The sequence below is a fragment of the Telopea speciosissima genome, chromosome 10 (assembly GCF_018873765.1).
Source record: "Telopea speciosissima isolate NSW1024214 ecotype Mountain lineage chromosome 10, Tspe_v1, whole genome shotgun sequence".
NCBI lineage: Eukaryota > Viridiplantae > Streptophyta > Magnoliopsida > Proteales > Proteaceae > Telopea > Telopea speciosissima.
In genome coordinates, this window is record NC_057925.1 from 22328612 (window position 1) to 22346983 (window position 18372).

General features: G+C 41.0%; 1 protein-coding gene across 5 annotated transcripts in view; it reads left to right on the top strand.

Annotated features, from left to right (window-relative positions):
* LOC122642371 (N-acetylglucosaminyl-phosphatidylinositol biosynthetic protein gpi1) overlaps positions 1-18372 on the top strand; it is a 52472-nt gene that overhangs the window by 13722 nt on the left and 20378 nt on the right. The gene's annotated exons all lie outside the window — the stretch shown is intronic.

Here is an 18372-nt window from a genome sequence, read left to right on the forward strand (position 1 = left end):
TCTAATGCTAAGAATTTTTTAGAACATACTTAGCATCAGCAGCTGTAGTGAGTTCTGTACTAGTCTAGTACCTCACTCTGGATTCTGTGTGGTCGAGTATCTCTTTCTTGGTTCTAATCCATAACTCTTATTTAGAATGTGGAAGTACATTTCACTGTGATATAAAAACCAGAGGCATCAAGGCTTAGGTCCAATTCCTTCATAAAAAGTTCAAATCAGAGGTATATAGTATTATCTCAATTACTTGCTGTGAGTCACTCAGCTGCCTTCCTATCTATTTATGGCCATAACTTCTGTCAAATATTGTTGACAGATGTCTTTGCTGAGTAGTTGTTTCTAATAATTAAGAAAAAAAAGCCATAATGTTTTCAGTTTAGTTTAGTCCAAAGTTTTCCTCCAACCTAAATATTAGGGCTTTTGCAAGCCTACCTATAAGGAGTTAAGGACAACATTTTTGGGCTTGATGGTGGCTCTTCTACTCCCTACTTTGGACAAGTAGGTGGGGGGGGATAATGATTAAATCTAGAATAGAAGGCATAGATCCTTGTTTATTTTCAACAACTTAATTTATTAGATCGAAAACAACAACTCAGCCTTATTCCAATTAAATGGGGTCGGCTAGATGGAACCATGCAATGACCAAAAATTAATAATAGAAGAAAGAAAAGAACATAACAGCAATAACGATACAACTCAGCACTATTCTAACCAAATGGGATCAGCTACATGGATCTTTGCCCTCCAAACAGCTCTATTGAAGGTCATATTTGAAACAAGACCTAAGCTATACATGTCTTTTCTCACCACTTCTTCCAGGGTAATTTAGGCCTGCCTCTAGCTCTTTTAATACTTTCAATCTGAATCAAGTCACTCCATTGAACTGTAGCATCCGAAGGCCTCCATTGAACATGACCATGCCACCTCAGACAACTCTCTCGAAGCTTTTCTTGAATTGGGGCAACTTCCAAATCAGCTCTAATATGATAATTCCTTTTTTTATCCTTCCTATTTTGGCCATATATCCATCTCAACATCCTCATCTCCACAACACTTAGCTTATCTATATGGTGCTTCTTAACTGCCCATCATTCTGCACCATTCATCATAGCCAATCATAAGACAGTCCTATAAAATTTTATTTTTAGCTTTAAAGGAATACGCTAATCACATAGCGTTCCAGACACATCTCTTCACTTCATCCATCCTACTTTAATCATCTGGGCAACATCATCCTCTATATCACCTTCTTTATGTACGATTGGGCCCAAATATTTGAAATAGTCACGTTGTGGGATCTCCTTCTCAACAATATTCACTACCTCATTAACCGTTCTAGTGTGGCTAAAGTTACACACTATATACTCCGTCTTTGTCCTACTTATCTTAAGGCCTTTTGATTCCAAGTTAGATCTCCATAACTCCAACTTGGCGTTAATCCTTACCTCTGTCTCATCCACCATAACAATATCATTAGCAAAAAACATACACGAAGGAACTTCATCTTGTATGTCTTTAGTTAAATCATCCATGATAAGCGCAATCAAAGACGGTCTTATGGCTGACCCTTGTTGTAACCCAACTGTAATTGGGATAATGCTAAGTTGTTGTTGTAATTTATTAGATAGAAAAAAGCCAAACCATTGACATAGGGATACAAACATATAAATGAAAAGGTACAAAATAGAGGCACTATTACATTATTGAATGGCCCTAGTATTTAGCTGCCTGTTTGGTTATTTCCTATGTTTAGTCATTTGCAAGAGTGTTGCAGGCAGTGTTTAATATTTCGCAATATATCGGTATCTGGGGTCTACCGAGATATCCGAAATATCGCGAAATATGCCTAAATATTGCATTTTTTCTACAATATTTTGGGGGTCCATCTTGGGGGGGTATTTGGCCATATCTAGGCCTGAAACTTCATGGGCACCGTTATTTAAGCTAAATAAACACATTTAAACCATAAAATTGCAAAAACATTAATGGAAATTGGTGTTTTGGGCTTGCATTCTTGATTGACATACGGTCGCCGACCCTAATGTATAAACCTTGGTTAAATACACATTGTTTAGGCAGTTAAAGTCTTAAAGACATAAAAGAAATGTAAACAAACTAATTTAAACTCATAAGACATAATTCATAATCATATTTTCATAAACTCCATAATACATTAATAGTCAATAACTCAAAAGTCAAAACTCAATAGCTCAAATGCTTAAAGCCTTAAAGGCAATACAGAAAGTGTCAAAGTCACAACTTCACAAGTTCACAAATTACAACTTATAAGTTACAAGTGCTAATAATAGTTGTTGTGCCTCCCTGGATCAATCCCACTCATACCCCGCTGGAGTCGACGTCCATTGTTCTCTGTTTGAAGGACATATGTGGACCACGGTATAGAATCGGAGAAGAAACGAGTGTAGTCATCCACAAGTGTCATGTAAATGGAGTCATCAACATACTGTAGGTATCCAATCCTAGGATATAAATTAGGGTTATCAATCAATCCAGTCCGTGAAGAAGATGATCCACTGTGATATGATGTCGGCGCCGGCGCAAGAGGCATTGGCATTGGCTGCATGTATGGCTGGTGAGGTTGGTAGCTAGTCCCGCTATGGTATGCAAAGATGTCATCTACAAAAGATGATCCAGTATGTCCCTGGGACTGGGACTGGTAGTCATAGTCCCCTACCCCAGTAAACTGCCTATATGATGATGATCTATATCCACCGTAAGGTTGTGATGCACCATAATCCGATGCCAATGGAGTGGTATGTGCGTCAAAAGATGGGGCACGCCATTGTCCAGTCGGTCCTCTCTCCCTATCACCCATATTCAAACCACCAACAGAGCTGGATAGGTCATCAATGTACATGTGATCAGGTTGCAACTGTGTTTGTCGACCCCTACGCTTCCTGCTGTATGGTTGTAGGGGGGCGTCCTGAGGGTGGGGGTGCGGGGGCACGTGCTCCGTGGTCCGTATCTTGTGTGGCATGATCAAACTGTGTCTCTCCAGTGAATCGGAGTGGCTCTACAGGTGCCGTATCCAGGCCTACTACATAACGCTCTTGCATGCCGTCAAATTCTTCACCAGCATTACCACCAGCAGCATCACCACCACCACCACCACTACCACCATCACCATCACCACCACCAGCATCACCATCACCACCATCATCATCATTTGAGGACTTAGACCAGTCTTCATCATCAGCAACATTGTCACCAGTAGGCTGGAATGGTATGGGTGAGGCTTCCCGTGCATGTATCTGACCCTCGTCAGGCATATACTCATCCACATCAGCACCAATCTTAGAAGCTATCATGGGGTCGGGCCTACCTCCCTCCTCATCCAACACTGGCTCACCTCTATCCCTCACCCAATCCACAATAGGGTCCTCATCGTCTGAGTCAACTTGAAAGATGTCAGCGAGATCAATAGTGCCCCTCTGTCCCTCATGTCCCATGCGTATGTGTTGCAGTTTCAGCCTCAAGTTGTAGTGCACATACACCATGTCAGATAAACGTTGAGACCCCAATATGTTGCGCCTCTTGGAGTGGATGAGTGCAAAGGTACTCCAGTTCCTCTCACAACCAGATGCAGAACATGTTTGGGCAAGGACTTTAATTGCTATTCTTCTTAAGTTCTCAGCCAATTCCCCATACAACACCCACCATTCAGCTGCATTACAAGTTTACAACCAAAAAGACGTGTCAAATGTTGTTTCAACTTTCAAATTTCAATACATATGTAATTTAAAACTTAAAAGAATTACCAGCATCATCACGTGCTCTGCCTTGTATCGCAGCCTCAGTTCTAAAACTTTCCAATGCATCCCTAAATACCTTGATCTACACCCATGTGGAAAATTATTAAGTACTTTTTCACTACTTGTTTGAAAGCATCAATAAGTTGAGTTTCCAAATGAATTGTAAGACTCACCTCATTGTTGCAAATTGCTTGTAGTGCACCATCTGGCTCCAATTTCTTCACTACTTGTTTCACAGCATCAATAAGTTGAGTTTCCAACCTAAGCCTATTGTTATATTGATACTTAGGGTTCAAGTAGTATGCTGAAATATGACATATAGAATAGAGATATTGTCAAATGCATAGGTAATTAGTAAATAATAATACTATGAATTAGTAAACATAAAACAAATTTACTCACCAGCCTTATGCAGTGGATGCATAAGTTGATTCTCCCAGCGAGCATTGATGATATCTAAGAAGTGTTTGCTACTGCGAGGAGCCATAGTAGACACTATCTTTCATCAAGTCTATTGCAGCATAAAGGACTGGCATGGTTGGGCCCTTCAGAGCGGAGTCAGCAACATGTAGAACTTTAACTACTGGCTCCAAAACTTTCACCACTTTGCTTAGTTTGGTCCAGAAGTCCTCAGATGACATCGTTGTTTGTGCTTCCCTCCCACTTGCAGTCTTCAAACCCTTCCATCCAAACCACTCCTCAGAAGCAAACATACTTCTCAGCCCAGCCTTCTTTTTCTCAATACTTTTGAGGGCAATATAGTTGGTGGCAAATCTTGTGATGCCAGGCCTAACCAAGTCACCCCCACATTTTTCCCTCAATAGATTGAATGCATAGGAGTGGTTGTATACAAAGTTGGTGACTTGTCTTGCACTTTCAATCATAGTCTTTACCAACTTTAACTTTCCCATATCCTTTAGCATTAAGTCAATGCAATGGGCTGCACAAGGAGTCCAGAAGAGCCGGTACTTACTATTATTCATCATCTTCTCACCGGCTAGCTTGAAGTTGCTTTCATTGTCCGTTACAATCTGGGCAATATTCTCAATACCCACATCTTTTTCCACTACTTCCTTTAACAATCTGTAAATATATTTTCCATCCTTTATCTCTTTGGATGCATCCACAGATTTGAGGAACACTATCCTCTCATCACAATAAACCATGAAATTGATGATGGACTTTCTTGTAGGCCCAGTCCATCCATCTGTCATTATAGTCACCCCATATGTCTCCCACATACTCCTCATCTCACTAATGTACTCATCAATCTCACTCTTTTGTTGACGTAGATAAACATTCATTACCTCATATGGGGTGGGGCCCTTAAATCCTGGGCCAGCCCGCAATGGTATCTATCATGGTATCATAATGGGGGCCTTGTGCGTGTTTCTTGGGATGGTATAGTATAGCATCCACTTAGCTATTGATTCTTTAACCAATCCCTTCATCCCCTTCGATGCTCCTTTGATTCTGGGTTGACTGCTTCCTTTCTTCTTATGCAATTTAGGATCAGATACTGATGGTGGTACTGGTACTGGTAGAAGTATTGGGGCTGCCCTTACACTTTGTGATCTTCTAAAAGGATTAAAAGATCTAGAACCTCTAGAACTGCCAGCTCCTCTACTACCCCCTACTCTTTGTCTTTGCTGATCATCTTGAAAACTTACTCTACTCCTTGAAACAGTCCGCCTAAAATCCCTAGCCTCCTCTGCTGTTTGTATGTCATCAGGTACTGCAATGTCCTCATTATCAGAGGAGGAGAAGGAGTCATCATCATCATCATCATGGCATCGTCTTCCTCCTCCCATCGAACTCCTCACTGTATCTTCAAGTTGTTCTCTTATCCTTTGCTTGTCAGCCTTCCTCTTCTTCTTTCCCCTCAAACTATCACCAATCTCCCTAGCTACTTCAGTAGGGATCATATGACAACCTACGACATCTTTAGATCCTCCAGTCAGATGTTGTTTAAGTCTACTGGACCCACCTCCCATAAATTACATGTTACAATAGTTACATATAGATTTTCTCTTATCCCCATCAATGGGAATGCCATGTAACCATGCAATGTCATCCCTATGTTGGCTGGTTGGTCTCTCTTGTTCCCTCTATTCGCTTCGTTGAGTTCGTTCCCTCTGCCCTCTTTGTAGACTACTTTCCCCCACCTTTTGCTTGCCTTCGCACGTTGTCTATCACGATCCGCCATAATGATATTTGTTTACTGCAATGTAAGTAACACAAATAATTAAAAAACTTAATGTAGATGCACTTCAATTGACACTGTTAGATTACTAATACACTTGTATAGTTATTTAATATTTTTCCCCTAACCCTTATATTTTTCACATAATTAAAAACAATTTTTTATATATAATGTTAATATAAGTATTGACCTAACACAACAAAACCGAAAATTAGTAAACATAATATACATGTAATGCATTTCAAAACATATAGAAATAACTTTCATATTTTTTCATTATTTTTTAAACTTAAAACTCATATTTTTCCTTATTTATTTTTGTTTTTTTTTTTTAATTTTTATATATTTTTCTTAATTTTCGAAAATTAAAATAATTATTTAAGAGCAGAAAAATAAATTCGACACCGTGAAGCCGTAGATCGGCCATTGGTGTCTAACATATATTTAATTCATTACCATCTAAGTCATATTACCCCTAATTATTTCCTATTTTAGTTGTAGGAAAATGAATTTTTAAAACCAGAAAAAAAAAAAGAAAATACATATGGAAAAAAAATTTCGACACCGTGAGGCTGTAGATCGGCCTCCGGTGTCTAACATATATTAATATCATCAACATCCAACAACATTTGTACAAAGTATTTAAAAAAAAAATAGTTTTAGAGAAATAGAATTTACCTTAAATAGTGAAAATAGGCTTGGATGATGAGCTTAGATGACCCTCCGACGTCTTCCCGGCGACAAGGAGCTTCAACAATGTGGGAAGGGAGGAAGAAGAGCAAAAAATGAGGAAGAAGAGAGAAAAACAGAGTTTCAGCAGCTCTCGGTCGAAATATCGACCAAGAGCTGTGAAATATGGTATAAAATGGCCCCTCACGTGACATTGTTTGTTACTTTCTCAATATCTCGCGATATATCGTGAGTCCACGATATTTCGTCGATATCTCATGAGATATCGTCGAAATATTGTATTTTTTTTTATTTCGGATTGGTATCGTATCTCGGACAGCTCGAGATATACGAAAGTTGGCGAAATGTCGCCGAAATTTCGTGAGATTTTGAACTATGGTTGCAGGACCTTGGTTGCCTCTGAAAGAGATCTTCAAAGTGGTTGCAAGTTGCAGCCCCCTTTCTTATCAGATCAATTCAATGCAAAGTCTCCCTCGTTGGAGATGTAATCCATTTTAGTACATATTGATTGTTAATATATGTTGATAAAAATGGTGAGCCACAGAGAACAAATGAACTCTAGCAGTTTTAACAATGAAGGTTTAGCTGGATTATTGTCACTAAAAGTTCAGATCAATTTCATGTGCAGTTTGCACATGGACCTGGTTTGTGAAACAAAGTTTCTATTCCATTGTTTATTTGATTGATTGATGAAAATCTCTTGGGGTTAAGCAAAAGGATAGTAATAAGTCTACATAATGGAATGGCTAAATGAGATTTTCTTACCTGACCCCAAGGAGTTTGTTGAAGGATTTGGGATTGACCAGGTGCGGTTCGGTTCGGTTCGATTCGATTCTCTCTAGTTCCCTTGTTGAAGTGTGTAATGTAACTAGGTACACTAGAGTGTCTAGATTCATTATGCACATGTTAATTGTGCCGAGTAAATCTTCCATATTTGTAATAATTCTAGATTATAAAGAAAGTGGTAGCCTCTGTCATCTTGACAAGCCAAAATCTCCTCTCTCTCAACTTGGTATCAGAGTGCATTCTCCTTGGGGGTTTTTTTAGATTCTGCCATCCCCACTACCACAGCCGTCGCTGCCGCTACCACCTCCGAGGCTTTAACCTTTTGGTTCAGCATGGTTGATTGAACATGTGTTAATGCATGTCGCACCATGCTAACCATGCTGACCACTAACCTCCACTATGCTACCTACTGCTGCTGCCCTACCATGTGCCATCGTTGTCACCCACGTGGCCTTTTTGCCCTCCTTTAGGGTGCCTTTTTTGCGCCGATCACATTGGCCTCCCACTGCCGCTGTCTGTCGGCCCTCATTAGGCCACTGCCGGTGACCCTACCTGCTTGTGCCAGGCCTTCCAGCCCCTGTCGATGCGACTCCAGCCCTTGTCAGTGGCCCTTCCAGCTGGTACCAAGCCTTCAAGCCCCGACGGTGCCTCTCCAAGCCCCTGCCGGTGGCCCTGCCTGCTTGCGCCTGGCCTTCCAGCCCCTGCCGATGCCTCCTTGGCCCCTGCCTGCTTCTACCGGCTCTATATTTGGCTTTCCAGCTGCTGTGGCTTCTCTTTGATGTTTCTTTGAGATGGTTCTGCCCTCTATGTGATTCTTTAGCTCTCCCAATCTTGTGAGTAGCAGCTTCTTTCCAAACTCTAGTGCATTTGTTCGGTTTTTAATGGAGGGTTCTAGCACATCCGTTGGTACTGGAAGTGGCGACTTGAGTCGCCCTATTACTTCTCACTATCATCACTCTCTCCAACCTGGACCCACTAAGTTGAATGGATCAAATTACCTTGCATGGTCTTATGCCTGCCTCCTTACCATTTGTGGTAATCATTTTTGGGATATATTACTGGTGACACACCTATGCCCACTGAAACTCCAGCTATGGATAACTGGTTAACTAATGATGCCCTGATCATGTCATTCTTGTTGAAGTCCATGGAGCTCTCCATTAGTTCCATTTTTTTCCTCCTTAATTCAGCCAAGGAGTTATGGGATGTTGTGGAGCACACTTATGGTTAAGCCAACAACAATGCCCAAATCTATAAAATTTGTCGTTAGGCTAAAAAAACTAGACAAAAGGACCTTTATGTATTTGCCTATTACTCTGCCCTTACGACATTTTAGCGACAATTGGATTTCTATCATCCTGTTACCATGGCAAGCACCATTGATGCAACCATTTTTGCAAAGGAATGTGAAATGGAACGAGTGTATGCTTTCCTCATTGGACTTAATCCTGAGTATGATCAGACACGCATTCAGGTTTTGAACAGGAGCACATTCCCCACACTGCTTGAAGCCTATAATATGATTCAGCATGAGGATCATCGCCGTTCTGCCATGATGCCTCATACTACCCCTCCTCAGTTTGCTCTTCTTACTACACCATAGACCTCTTTACCTATGGACGGTGCTGGTTCGGTCAGCAAGGTTGGTGTTCCTTGTGATCCTGTAAAATGTGACAATTGTGGCCGCTCATGTCACACTAGGGAGACTTTCTAGAATTACATGGCCGTCCCAAAGAAGACAAGAAAGGAGGCAAATCTGGTTCTACTCGTCCTTAGGCTTACTTAACTGAGACTACAGAGGTCATTGCTGGTACTCCAACTATGTCTGCAGAACAACTTGTGACTCAGCTCCAATGTATGGTGACTTAGGTTGGTTCTGCCTCTTCTACCATGACTTCCTCTACCTCACTGGCTTCTCATTTAGCCCAGTCAGGTATTTTTCTTGCGTTCTCTCATACTGATTCTTCGTGGCTAATTGGTGTTGGAGCCTCGGATCATATGACCAGCTCCTTGGACTTGTTTGCTTCTTATAACCCTTGTTTGGGCAAGGACAAGGTCCGAGTTGCTGATGGTTTTCTTTCTGCTATTTCTGGTAAAAGGTCTATCTTATGCTCGCTCACTATTTCTTTATCTTCTATCTTGCACGTTCCCAATCTCTGTGCCAACTTGTTCCATTTATCGTTTTACCACTGATCTTGATTGTTATGTTCACTTCTTTTTTTCTCACTGTGTTGTTCAGGACCTAGCAACGGGGGCAATGATTGGATATGGTAGAATACGGGATGATCTTTATTACTTGGATCTAGGTCTTACTGCTGCTCCCCCTCCAGTTTCAGCTCATATTACTTGAGTAGATAATGCTCTCCGACAACTCCATCATTGGCATTGTCGTCTTGGTCAGCCTCTCTTTTATATTTTGCGTCATTTGTTTCCTTCTTTAGTCAAACAATGTAATTTGAACTATTTTAATTGTGATATCTGTAAACTTGCTAAGCACACCCGGTCCTCGTATTTTTCTAATAATAATTGAAGTTTGATTTCTTTTTCTGTCATTCACTCTGACTTGTTTAGTCCTTCTCGTACAGTTGCTGGGGTGGCTTTAGATGGTTTATCACTTTTATTGACAACTGTACCCGACTAACTTGGGTATATCTTCTTTGGTCCAAATCCGAAGCTTTCTCCTGTTTCCAGTCCTTTCATAGAATGATCCAAACCCAGTTCAATGCCCAGGTTAAGGTTGTCCACAACGACAATGGAACAAAATACATTAACGGTTCATTTCTTTAGTATCTTGATACACGTGGAATCTTCTCTCAGACCTCATGTGTCCACAGCCTTGAGCAAAATGGTATCCTAGAACAAAAGAATTACCATCTTCTGGAGGTCACTGGGTCTCTGATGTTTACCACTCAGGTTCCTAAGTACTATTGGGGGGATGTTGTGCTAATTGTTGCTTTTCTTATCAATCGAATTCCTTTCGCTGCCCTCGATTTTAAGGCATCAGTCAGCCAGCTTCTTGATCCTACTATTGCTTCTCATCTTCATATCCGTATATTTGGGTGTGTCTGCTTTACTCACAAATCTTTCTTGGATATTTTACTTCCCAGAAAGGTCATAAGTGTTATCATCCCCCCCTCGCAACCTGTTTATTATGATGGATGTGACTTTTCATGAGGATGAACCTTATTACTAGTCTTCTCTTTAAGGGGAGACTCTAGAAGAAGAGAATCCTTCATCTCCTTTTGTCATTGATACTGTTCGTCTTCAGGGGGAACATGTGGATGAAATTGATGCCGCCACTAAACAAAAGGATCTCATCACCTATTCTCGGCAAAACAAAAAGACTATCCCAAACATACCATGTTCATCTACGCCCCCTGGGCAGGTTCTACCGATCCAAGCAATAGGTAATGAATCTCCTGCTGATCTTGATGATCGCCCTATTGCTCTTAGAAAAGGATTAAGGGCTTGCTCCAAACACCCTATTTCTAACTTTATCTCTTAGTCCTTGTTCCTGTCCTATCGCGCCTTTGTTTCTTCTCTGTCTTCTGTGTCTTTTCCAATTTCCATAGGGTTAGAAGGAAGCTATTATAGACCCAAAATGGAAGAATGCCATGGTAGAGGAAATGCAGGCCTTGAAGAAAAATGATACTTGGGAGCTTTTACCTTGTTCTAACAGAAAGAAGACAGTTAGATGCAAGTGGGTATTCACAATAAAGTAGAATGCAGATGGAACCACTGCTCGCTATAAGACCAGATTGGTTGCCAAGGGATTCACTCAGGCATATGGCATCGATTATCAAAAAACATTTTCCCCAGTGGAAAAAATGAACTCTAATCGAGCCTTGTTGTAAACATAGGATGAGATCTTCAGTAGTTGGTCGTGAAGAATGTTTTCCTTAATGGTGATCTTGAAGAAGAAGTCTACATGGACATTCCTCTTGGCTTTGAATCATCTGCTACAGCTGGCAAACTGTGTAGTCTCCGGAAATCACTCTATGAGTTGAAACAGTCCCCTCGTGCCTGGTTTGGCAAATTTCAAAAGGCTATGCAAAAGTTCGGCTTCAAACAAAGTAATGTTGATCATACCTTGTTTATCAAACACAAAATTGGCAAGGTCACGACACTTATTGTTTATGTGGATGATATAGTGATCACTGGAGATGATGAGGAAGAAATCTCTGTTCTAAAGACTTGACTGGGAACCGAGTTCGAAACTACAGATCTAGGACATCTCAAGTACTTCTTGGGAATTGAAATAGCCAAATCAAGTAAAAAGATCTTCATCTCCCAAAGAAAGTGCGTTCTAGATCTTCTTGGAGAAATTGGGATGCTTGGTCGTAAACCTGTTGATTCTCCCATTGAAGTTAACCACCAACTTAGAAGCACCGGTGTAGATTCTGTGGATAAAGAGTGATATCAATGTCTCGTTGGAAGACTTATATATTTGTCTCACAGTAGGTCAGATATTGCCCTGAAAGGAGGAGGGCTGGAATGCCAACATACGTCTATTATTGAATTCACCTGACCCGCCTATACAGAGTTCTTCGGTACTTAAAGTCAGCTTTTGGAAAGGGTATTCTATTCTCAAACAATGGAAGTCTGAAGTTAGAATGCTTTACTAATACTGATTGGGCTGGATCCATTGATGACCGCCACTCCACCTTTGGCTACCGCACATTCCTTGGAGGAAAACTAGTCACCTGGAGAAGTAAAAAGCAGTCCATAGTTTCCAGATCTAGTGCCGAGGCTGAATACAGGGCTATGGCTCAAGGAGTATGTGAACTTATTTGGCTGAAAATGCTTCTCACTGATCTAAAAATTGCTCCTGAGGGACGTATAAGGCTCTACTGCGACAATAAAGCTGCAATCAGTATAGCCCATAACCTGGTTCAACATGATAGGACCAAACATGTTGAAATTGATCGACATTTTATCGAGGAGAAAATCGAATATGGTTTGATATGCCTCCTTTTGGCAGATGCCTTTACTAAGGGCTTGTCCATGAAGACCTTCCATCCTATTGTTTCCATGTTGGGCATGCGTGACATCCATGCACCAACTTGAGGGGGAGTGTTGAAGGATGGATTTGGGATTAACCCGGTTCGGTTCGGTTCTCTTTAGTTCCATTGTGGAAGTTTGTAATGTAACTAGGTACACTAAAGTGTCTAGATTCATTATGCACATGTTGCACATGTTAATTGTGCTGAGTAAATCTTCCATATTTGTAATAATCCTAGATTTTAAATAAAGTGGTGGCCTCTATCATCTTGACAAGCCAAAAATCTTCTCTCTCTCTCAACTGAGTTGGTACAAGGGTATGCTGGTTTTGATGGGTTGAGCTCAAAGTCTATGTTTTAATGCCCTAGGTAGGCAAAGAATTCTCTTTGTCATTGTAACAGGTAGAATGTGTAAATTCAGGTTCATTCCCCTGTTTATTATACAAAAAGGCCTTTTCCGTATACTATCTGTTAAAGTCACCACGTTGGGGGTAGATGACCCATATGTACCGTGGGGGTACATATGTGTCATGTACACTTTACCCCGTCTATTTCCTAAACTTTCTATTTCTCTTAGGTCTCTATTTTAGCTAAGTTTCTATTTCTGTGTAATTTGGTTTAGGAAGGTTTCTCTTCCATGTGATGTAATCATTCTCTTTAAATAATACAATTGAGAGGGGGAGAGACAACCAAGGAAGTCTGCGATTTCTCTTTGGAGTCTCTCCCATCGTCTCTTTCTTCTTCTTTTCCTTCTTTATCTCTGGTTTATTAATTGCTCTATTGTTACATGGTATCAGAGCAGTAAATAAACCAGAGATCGATCCTCCTTTCATGTGGTTTTGAGAGTCTCTTCCGAGACAGGAATCAATATTGCCTGCAGCAATCTCTGTGCTGCCTACCTGCTGCTAATGTCCTAGTTCTTCACAGTACACATATGAACTAGGGATTCTTCTTGTCTACCATTGCTGCTTATGAAGATTTCAAGCTACTGAAGTCAGAATTATGAAGATTATGTCTGTAGCTTCTGAATTTGGGAGTTTTCTTCCAGAATATTGAAGTTCAAGCTGTTTTTTTTTCCTCCCAATTGATGAGGTTTATCTTCCTGGAGCTGTTTCCTACTACCTAGACTCTAGAGGTCCCTTCGATCCAAATCTGGGGCCCAACTTGTGGCTTGATTTCCTAGAAATTGGTTTCTCCTTTCTTTTGGCGGATGCTCTGTTTTTATATCAAGTTCCAGACCTATTTTTTGGTTTATATCTCTTGGTTCTCCGACACAATCAGGCTCATATTTTGGGGTTTATCTCCCCTACTACAGTACCTCCTTCGGTTCTTATTTTAGGTCATTCTGACCTCCAATTCTACATTCCTAAGATTACACCCTGCTGGCAGAAGCTAATACATGTGTTTGATATTTTTTGTTGTCTTTCCTGCTGTCCAAGCTTACATTCATGCCAAGGGTAAGATCAAGTACCTTACTGATGACCCTCCTATCATTGATACTAAAGATTCTACTACTGCTACTGCTCATGATGATACTATTAAAATCTGGTTATGTAACAGTATTGAACCTGCCATTGCTGCTAATGTGATGTTTCACACACTTTCTAAAGGTGTTTGGGAAGATCTTCTTGAAAGCTATTCTCGAGAGAAAAATATTTCCCGCACCTATGAACTTTATGAGAAACTATTCCACTTCTGTCGGGGTGATAAATCTTTAAATGACTACTTCAGTACATATAAAGGATACCTTGAAGAGGTCCAGGTATATCAGCCTCTCACTACTAATCTGGAGCAATTGAAGCAACAACGGGCTGAGTTTCATGTTGCCAAGTTTTTGGCTGGTCTTCACCCTGATGATCAAGCTGTCAAGAGTTAGCTTCTTACTGGAGAAAAGGTGCCCTCTCTCAGCGAGGTCTTCTCTCGCTTGCATCGTTTAGTTACTGTACCTTCCACGATCACTTCTTTTGCTCCTGCTAAGGACAATTCTACATTCACCGCTACCCGCGGTCGAGGTTCTAGTAGAGGCCGTGGTTAGTACCGTGGTCGTGGTCGTGGTTCTACTGGTTGTGGTACAGATGGACAGCTCTTTGGCAAATCCTCTCGCTAGTGCACTTATTGTGGGAAGCCTAATCATACCGTTGACACTTGTTGGGCAAAACATGGTCGACCAGAGTGGGCTAACGAGTTAGTCAATATTGCTACCATCGACATTCCTGCTGATCACATCATTAGTAGAGACTCTACCCTTGCATCTACATCAGGAGTTTCCTCCACTGGGTTTGTTTCACGTGATGACTATAACAAAATTCTCAAGCGTCTCTAATAGCTTGAATCTACATCTTCTTCCACTTCTACAGCTACCTTAGCCCACACAGGTAAATCCGCTTTTATTTCTTCAACTTCCACCCCATGGATTATTGACTTTGGTGCTTCCTGCCATATGACTGGGAAGTCTGACCTATTTTCTTCCATTTCTAAACTTAATACTTCCTCCCCTGTTGGTCTTGCTGATGGATCTTCTACTAAAGTTACAGGCCATGGGGTGGTCTCTCCCACCTCCTCCATGAACCTTTCTCCTATTCTTTTTGTTCCTAAAATGCCTCTAAGTCTTTTATCTTTTTGTCAACTTACCAAGTCCCTTAACTGTTCCATTACTTTCTTTCATTCTTTTTGTGTTTTTCAGGATCTTCAGACCAAGAGGATGATTGGCGGAGGGCTTGAACAGTCCAGACTATACCATTTGGATGGCGCTGGTCCTTCTACTGCTGCTGCTGCCTTTGCTAGTGTATCTCTTCTTCAGTGGCATTTTCGTCTTGGACATCCCCCCTCATCCAAGCTTCAGTTGATGGTTCCAAGTTGTTGTTCTCTATCCCATATTGAGTGTGAAGCATGTGAATTCGGGAAGCATCATCGCTCTTCGTTTCCTGCTCGTAGTGTTCCTCGTAGCTCGTCTTTATTTTCGTTGGTCCATTCTAACATTTGGGGTCCTTATCGTGTAAGAAATAGTAGGATTTTCTTATTTTGTTAGTTTTGTTGATGACCATTCTCGGTTAACTTTGGTCTATTTGTTAAAGGATCGGTCACAATTTCTTTCAATGTTTTACAATTTTTATAATGAAATAAAAACCCAGTTTGATGCTTCTATTAAAGTTTTTCGTTCTAATAATGCCCTTGAGTTTACTCAACGCGACATCTCTGACTTTTGTTTTTCCAAAGGCATGATTCATCGAACGAGTTGTTCGTATACTCCCCAACAAAATGAGGTTGCCGAAAGGAAAAATAGACATCTGTTAGAAGTTGCCAGGTCCATTATGCTTCACATGCACATTCCAATTTTTTTTTGGTGTGATGTTGTCCTTGGTACATGTTTTCTTATTAATCGTATGCCCTCGTCGGTTTTGGACAATCAGGTCCCTTTATTTGTTTTACATCCAAACACACCCTTATTTAGTCTTCCGCCTCGTATTTTTGGTTGTGTTTGCTTTGTTCATAATTTACATCCTGGGGTTGACAAACTATCTCCTCGTGCCACTAAATGGATTTTTCTTGGTTATTCTCAGACTCAAAAGGGGTATAGGTGTTATGACCCTATTTCTGATCGGCAGTTTGTAAGTGCTGATGTTACCTTTTTTGAAAGTACTGCGTATTATTCTTCCTCTACATTGCCTCTAACTTTTCCTACAGATCCTACCCCTGCCCCACCTCTTCCAGTTCCTACTCCTATTACATCTGCCCCTCCACTGCAAGTGTACCAGCGCAGGCACCACCAGCAGCTTCCAACTACTGTGCCATCCTCTACTGCTGTTCCTCTTCAGCCTACTACAGATCTGGCTCCTTGTTCTGCAGATCCTCCTGACTTACCAATCGCTCAACGGAAAGGTATACGTTCTTGTACTCAGAAACCTGCCCCTGCTTATCCTATTGCTCATTTTGTTTTCGTTTCTCATCTCCCTTCCCACTACCGTTCCTTTACCTCTTCCTTATCCGCTGATGTTGTTCCTAAGTCCCATCTTGAGGCCTTATCTCATTCTGGGTGGAAGGTAGCTATGGATACGGAGATGGATGCTTTGTTATCACGTGCAACATGGACTCTGGTGGATTTACCTCCCGGTAAGGATGTTGTGTGTTGTCGTTGGGCTTACATCACTAAATATAACCCAGATGGTTCGGTTGAGCGCCTAAAGGTGCGGTTGGTTGCTAAGGGCTACACTCAAACATATGTGTGGACTATTTTTAGACTTTTTAACCTGTTGCCTGGTTGAATTCTGTTCGTGTTTTCATTTCTTTGGCAGTCAATCTTGACTGGCCGCTCTACCAGCTGGACGTTAAGAATGCTTTTTTATATGGTGATCTTCAGGAAGAGGTTTATATTGAGCAACCTCCGGGGTATGTTGCTCAAGGGGAGCTTTCGAGTAAGGCTTGCAAACTTCATAAGGCTATCTATGGGCTGAAACAGTCCCCACGTGCTTGGTTCGATAAGTTCAGCTTTGTTGTTACTTGTTATGGTTTCTCACAATGCTATTCAGACCTCTCTGTATTTGTTCGCTAACAAGACTTCAAAGTTGTGGTTCTTGTTGTTTATGTGGATGACATCATTATATCCGGTAATGATGGTACTGTTATTAGTGAGGTGAAACCCTGTCTTCATCAGCATTTTCAAATGAAGGATTTGGGCTTTCTTCGGTAGTTTCTTGGTATTGAGGTTCTTCGAAGTAAGAAAGGGAATCAACCTATCTATAAGGAAGTATGTTCTTGATCTCGTCTGATACAGGTCTGCTACTACTAGCAGCCAAACTAGTTGATACTCCTATGGATCCGCATAACAAATTTGGCTCTACTGATAGTGATGACTTTGAGGACTAACATTGGTATAGGCAATTAGTGAGAAAGCTTATTTATCTCACTGTCACTAGGCCGGATATTTCTTTTGCTGTTGGTGTGGTTGGCCAATTTATGCACTCTCCTAAGAAAATTCATTGGGAGGCAATGTGTCATATCTTACGGTATTTGAAGGGAGCTCCAGGCAAGGGGCACATCTATCGTCCCCATCAGAATGTTGAGATTTTAGGCTTCTCTGATGCTGATTGGGCAGGTGCAGATGGTGACAGACGTTCCACTACAAGATATTTTACCTTTGTGGGAGGAAACCTAGTAACTTGGCGTAGCAAGAAACAAACTACAGTTGCTAGATCCAATGCAGAAGCAGAGTATCGGGCCATGGCACAAACTGCAGCTGAACTAATGTGGCTGAAATCTTTTCTTCATGAGTTAGGATTTCCAATCACTCAACCCATGCAGATATTCTGTGATAATCAAGCGGCTATCTACATTGCAAGTAATCTCGTCTTCCATGAGCAAACTAAACATATTGAAGTTGACTGTCACTTTGTCAGAGATGCTGTTCTGAAGAAGTTGATTGTCACTCCCTTTGTTCCTTCCACTGGTCAGCTTGGCGATGTCTTTACCAAGCCTTTGTTTGGCCCTACTTTCCGCAATGGCTGTTTCAAGTTGGGCATGGGTGATTTATATGCTCCAGCTTGAGGGGGAGTGTTAAAGTCACCATGTTAGGGGTACATGACCTATATGTACTGTGTCATGTACACTTTACCCCTTCTATTTCCTAAACCTTTTATTTCTCTAAACTTTCTATTTTTCTTAGGTTTCTATTTCTGTGTAATTTGGTTTAGGAAGGTTTCTCTTTCATGTGATGTATTCTTTCTTTTTAAATAATACAATTGAGACGGGGAGAGACAACCAAGGAAGTCTGCGACTTCTCTTTGCAGTCTCTCCCATCGTCTCCTTCTCTTCTTCTTCTTCTTCTTCTTCTTTTCCTTCCTTATCTTTGGTTTATTAATTGCTTTATTGTTACACTATCAATAAGTTCTTTGATTGTCAGCGAAAGAAAAATTCCCCTGCAACACCC